The sequence below is a fragment of the Cetorhinus maximus genome, unplaced genomic scaffold (assembly GCF_964194155.1).
Source record: "Cetorhinus maximus unplaced genomic scaffold, sCetMax3.hap1.1 HAP1_SCAFFOLD_1067, whole genome shotgun sequence".
Lineage (NCBI taxonomy): Eukaryota > Metazoa > Chordata > Chondrichthyes > Lamniformes > Cetorhinidae > Cetorhinus > Cetorhinus maximus.
Genome location: NW_027597009.1, coordinates 3,749 through 9,796, shown reverse-complemented (window position 1 = coordinate 9,796; position 6,048 = coordinate 3,749). Strand labels below are relative to the sequence as shown.

Below are 6,048 nucleotides of genomic sequence, written 5' to 3'. Positions count from 1 at the left end.
AGGCCTGTTATCTCTGCCAAGGACGTCTCAAGCACATTTCCTGAAACAAGACATTTCTAACCCTGATGTGATTGAATCTCATGACCCATATTTAAACCAACTGTCTGTCTGAAGGTTAAAACAGGCTCACGAGAGCAAAACGATTTCAAAGTGACTCGTACTGGCTTCAGCCCAGCACCCACACTCTGGCTCACACCAGTAAACCGTTCAGAGGAGATTGCAGCCACCAGCTACAGAGACCAGCACTCACTCTGAGACATCATGCGTCCGTTTGTCCTCCGGGACTGGTCAACCATTCTGACCTGTCACCGGTCATCTGTTTTCCTGTCTATTTAGCTCTTTGATCATATCTAAACTGTTGCTTCTCAATAAACTGCTTTCAAATCACTTCTGAGCTCGGCCCCCTTTTTCAGGTAATCTGTGACTCCCAGACCTAAATCTTACAAGGAGTGTTAGGAGCAGGATCACAGTGGTCGAGGTCATAGGCTTGAGAAGTAACAGTCTTAGTTAAATGTGAATGGGGAAATTCCTAAGTGAAGCCAGGAGTATATAATGACATTAACATATTACAGGGAACGATGGACAGATAGGCTGACAGAGAACATGGACACGCCAGGGGTGAGAGATATCCTGGTGATTGTAGAAGGGTATGATGAGAATTACGAATATATCTCTATAGACTTTCTAAAGAGTTTCAGAAAGGCCAAATTAAATTGAAGAAAGTCCAGAATCAGTTGGAAAATATCCACAAGGTGAATGCAGGTGAAGAATGAGCTGGAAAATCTTTAAATTCTGCGCCGGAACTTTTGTTTGAACCATATGTATTTACGACATGCCAATAATTTAGAATTGTGTGAGATTTTCTGCAGGTGGGGAGGATGAATCGAAATTGATAGCTATCACGTTTACTGGATATAGTTTTTACATTTATTCTTGGCAGCTCAAGGGTTTGTGTTGCTGATTCTGATAATTCTAGTAGCTTGAGTATGTTATTGATGGTATGTAATCATGAAATTATGAAAACAAGCTCTTAGCTTAGAAATAACTGGGTTAGCCAGAAATTGGTTTGTGAAAAGTCAGTAAGGATATTTCCTTCTCAAGGTGGGGAGATCTGGAAGAAATAATTGTCCAATAACCATGTAATTTTTAAAGAAATTTACTGATTGTAGGAATCTCTCTCTCTCTCTCTCACTTATGAAGAAAGCTTCCTGGGTTGACAAACACAGGACAGTGTAAGCCTGTTATCTCTGCCAAGGACATGTCTCCAGCACACACCCTGAAACAAGACACACTTGATCGGGTCAGTGGAGGGTGATGGGGGAGGAATCTCATGACCCAAATGTAAACCAACTGTCTAAGTAAAGGTTAACAGGATGCCCTAGAAAGTGATGAGCCACTAAATGACTTCAAGGATTTCCAATGGAAATAGGAGGGATTAACCTGAAAATCTATCCCTTGATAATTGAATAAGCGATTGACAAAAGACCCCCAGAAATAATGTATACAAACAGCCTTTCAAGAGGAAAATCAGTTTAGAGAAGAAAGAACTTCCCAGTGATCTATGCTGGCTTCAGCTGAACACTTTGGCTTAAAGAAACCGAGAAAGGGAGAGACTGTCACCTCCAGCCATGGAGATCAGCCTCCCCCTGATCCAGAACCAGTAAATCATTCCGAGGGGACTGCCAACTCCAGCCAAGGAGATCAGCATCCCCCTGATCCAGGACCAGTAAACCATTCCGAGGAGACTGTCACCTCCAGCCACAGAGATTAACATACTCTTGCTTCTCCCTATCCATTTGTCCAATCAGGGACCAGTAAACCGTTCTCACCTGTGATGGGCTGTATGTCCTTTCTGCCTTTTTAACTGATGTATCGTATCTAAACTGTTGCTTCTTAATAAAATGCTTCAAAACACCTACGACTTCAAACCCCTTTTTGGGTAATCTGTAACTCCTGGACTAAAATCTTACACTTGACCATGAGAGTAACTGAAGGTACGAGAACTGAAATAATCTGGAGTAATGATGAGGTGTTATTTGTGGTTCAGTGTTTGCATTCGTATCTCTCAGTCAGGAGGCTGTGGGTTGAAATCCACATCTAGAAACATGAGTTTAAAATCCAGGTTGATATTTTGATGCAGTACTGAGGGAGCACTGTCAGTCTATGGCCCCATCTGTCCTCTCATTTGGGTGTAAAAGTTCCCAGGATGTTCTTCCAAAGAGCAAGGGAGTTCTCCCTGCTGTACTGCTTCATTTTTATCCTCAACAAACATCACTGAACAGGTTATCTGATCACAATCACATTTCTATTAGTGAGATCTTGCTGTGCACAATTTGGTGACAACATTTCATACATTACAACAGTGACTACACTTCAAAAAACTTAATTGGTTGTAAAGCACTTATGGACGTCCTGAAGTTGTGAAAGGTGCTATATAAATACAAGTCTCCATTAACAAAGGAGAAAATGCCCAAAAATACAACAGTTGGTAACAGGACACCAATCAGTCTCCTCTTATCTTAGAGAAATGAAGGACTGGGACACTGTGTTTGACACAAAGCTGATTTATTTAACCTATACCCAGAATATTAAACTCCAGCCCAGTTACAAGGATTACTAACACCAACAGAAACAAACTCTAACTTTCAAAATGAAACGGTTCAGTCCTGGATGTGATTAACAGCAACAATAACAGCAGAATCCAAGCCCTGCAACTTGTGAACTCGCTGGTGTGTCTGCAGGGTGGATGAACGAGAGAATCCCTTCCCACAGATGGGGCAGGTGAATGATCTCTCCCTGGTGTGAATGCGCTGGTGTTTCAGTCAGAGGGAATGCTGAATGAATCCCTTCCCACACACAGAGCAAGTGAACGGCCTCTCTCCAATGTGACTGCGCTGGTGAGTCAGCAGGTCCATTTTGCCTTTAAAGCTCTTATCACAGTCGGAACATTTAAAAGGTCTCATGTCAGAGTGAACACGTTGGTGTGAAGTGAGATGAATTCCTTTCCACAATCAGTGCAGGTGAACGGTCTCACCCCAGTGTGAATGTGCTGGTGTCTCAACAAGGTGGGTAACTGAGTGAACCCCTTCCCACACACAGAGCAAGTGAACAGCCTCTCCCCACTGTTAACTCTCTGATGATCCAACAGTTTGCATAACTGAGTGAATGCCATCCCACACTTAGGGCATGTGAATGGTTTCTCCCCAGTGTGAACTCGCTGGTGTAACTGAAGGCTGGATAACTGAGTGAATCCCTTCCCACACATAGCACAAGTATACGGCCTCTCCGTGAACTCGCTGGTTAGTCAGCAGGTTTTGTTTTCTTTTAAAGCTCTTCTCACAGTCAGAACATTTAAAAGGTCTCGTGTCAGAGTGAACGAGTTGGTGTGCAGTGAGGTGGGTTAGTCGAGTGAATCCCTTCCCACAATCTGAACAGATGAACGGCCTTTACCCAGTGTGATTGTGTCAATGAATTTCCAACGCAGTTGGTGATGTGAATCCCTTCCCACAGTCTCCACATTTCCATGGTTTCTCCGTGGTGTCAATGTCCTTGTGTCTCTCCAGGTTGGATGATTAGTTGAAGTCTCGTTCACACAGAACACGTGTATGGTTTCTCCGCACTGTGAATGGTGCAATGTATTTTCAGGCTGTGTAACTGGTTAAAGCTCTTTCGACAGTCAGGGCACTGGAACACCCTCACTCCGGTATGTATGTGCTGGTGTTTTTCCAGCCACAGGCAGAACATACAAAAAATTCTCCTTCCACGTTCAACTGCCAATGATATTCAGGTCCTGATGAATCGAGTGACTTTGTCAGATCTGTAGAATTTTTTGCAAATTACCTCCTTCTAATCCCTGGAAAAGAAGTTGACAGTGTCAGTATCACTATCAGCCCAGGATTGAAATTCAGAATAGGCAATTCTAGTTCCTACAGAAAACTCTTTCTTCTCTTGTTTCTACAAAGATGGGTTCCATCAAGGTAAAAGAAGTGACAATCAGCAACAAACCCCTAACAAGAATTCAGAGAACATTTCTATCTAAACCAGAATCTTGTTCACCGTGTCTATACCCTGTCTATCACTCTGTACCCTGATGTCCCCACCAGCTGATGAAGGTGGACACCACATGCTCCCTCTCCAGAGTTACTGGGGCACAGGCGAGACTGCGAAAGAGGCTGGCAGCTGGTGTGAAGCCATGCCACTGTCGCCACCCCCCCCCCCCCCCCCCCCCACGCCCACCATATCCCCCGTCCATCTTCAATCTACAAATTGTTGTTTTAACCAAGACCAGGTTCAGGAGAAGATCCTCTAACTTACCTAGCCCCTCCACATTGGACAGGCAAAGATTGTAATCAAACACTGAGGAGCAGCCCCTTCAGGTAACGATACAGGGGCTGCAAACTCTCACAACGAATGTATGCATGGCCCATGGACTCCTCGAGGTTGCAAACATCACCTGGGCACTCATGAAAAGAACGGACACTAGGACCCGGATGGGAACAGAGGCCGTGAAAGTCCGCCCATTCGGTTACGTCACCAAGACGCGAGCATTCTGCTCCCTGCTGAACCAACAGGCCGTTTCGTGGGAAGAGACCCGAAGCTGCAGGTTTGTTTTCGGGGCATGAGGCCTTCTGCAGGTGTTTAGAAACCCTCCCCTTCGATTCCGCATCCATTTTGGTGATACGACAGACAAGCGGCTCTCCAGAGCCATCATTGCGCATGCTCCAAACGATGGGTAGAAATGCGCGTGCGCACTGCTCTCCTGTAGTGGGGATAGGAGGCATTCACCATTGCGAGGGATGCTGGGTAATGTGCCCGCCACGGAAAGTCCTAACCAGTGTATAGAGATTTATTTTGATATGACGTGGATTTTTGAGCGCGGTGGTGTGGAAATCAATGAAAATCGGATCCAAGTTATACAGAAACCCGAGTAAAACTCTCCTTCCATCTTATGTGCATAAGCCAGCAGTTTTTCCATCCACGGATCTTTTAATGCTCCAGGGTCAGGGAATCCAGCTAGAACTAGTTTGTGTACAAGGTGATTGCGTGGATCCTGAGCTGTGGAGGGATTTACACAAAACAATGGTAATTTTAAAGGTTGAAGGCATCGAAATTTTTACTCCATTCTGAAGACCAAGAATGTTACCTTAACTACTGAAAGAGAGAAAAAGTGAAACATTGTCCATCTAAATATTGGAAATAGGTTAAAAATGAGGGGGAAATCAAACTCCATATCTTTAACAGATATTGACATGGAAAGAGGGAAATGATTGACCTTCAGAGATCCAGTCCACTTGTGAATCAATCACCACTCACCAACACTGTCAGAGTTCAGGGGCTCAGAGGGAAAAAAAATTGCTGCTGTGAATCTAATTTGGGAAGTACAGTTAAAGAAACAGGATTCAATTTATAAACTAAAGTATTGAAATTCAACTAACAATAATTGTTTCCAATTAACATATTCATTTTGCCCAGCACTCGTGGGAAATGTTCACTCTTTTATACTATTCTATTTTTCTATGATTATGATGCATGACCTTCCCCTCCATTCTGTAACATATAAATGGTGAAGCATTCTACCCAGAATGTTCCATGTGGGTGAATATGGCCAATCTTCATCAGAAGGGCCGTAACGTACAGGTGGGGGAAGGCCCCACCTCTCCCGGAAGGAAGGGATCTGCTGGACACAGCCTCTCCCACCTTACAAATATGTGGGGCTTCTTCATATTGCAACATCCCAGCCAATTCGTAGTTGTGAGATTGCAGGAGAGTAATGTTTTTACTTAGGCTGGGAGAGTTTGATGGGACAGTGTCGAGGGCGTTTAACTCTCTATCGAAACCGTGCTGTACCTGCTCTGTGGCACTGTTTGATGTGGCATGTTGTGGGAGTTCTCTGTATCTAAGCTGGGCTGTACTCGCCCTGGACATGTTTAACGAGACGATTTGGAAGAAGCTTTGTTCGGCCTCTAATTCTCACACGTGTTGTACCTACCTTGGGAATATTTGATGGGAAAGTGTAGCGGGACCTTTACTCTGTTTCTAATACATGTT

The 6,048-nt window shown here is 44.2% G+C and overlaps 1 pseudogene; it reads right to left on the bottom strand.

Annotated features, from left to right (window-relative positions):
- Window positions 1-2,660: 2,660 nt before the first annotated feature.
- LOC144675635 (uncharacterized) lies at window positions 2,661-3,464 on the bottom strand (annotated as a pseudogene).
- Window positions 3,465-6,048: the final 2,584 nt, after the last annotated feature.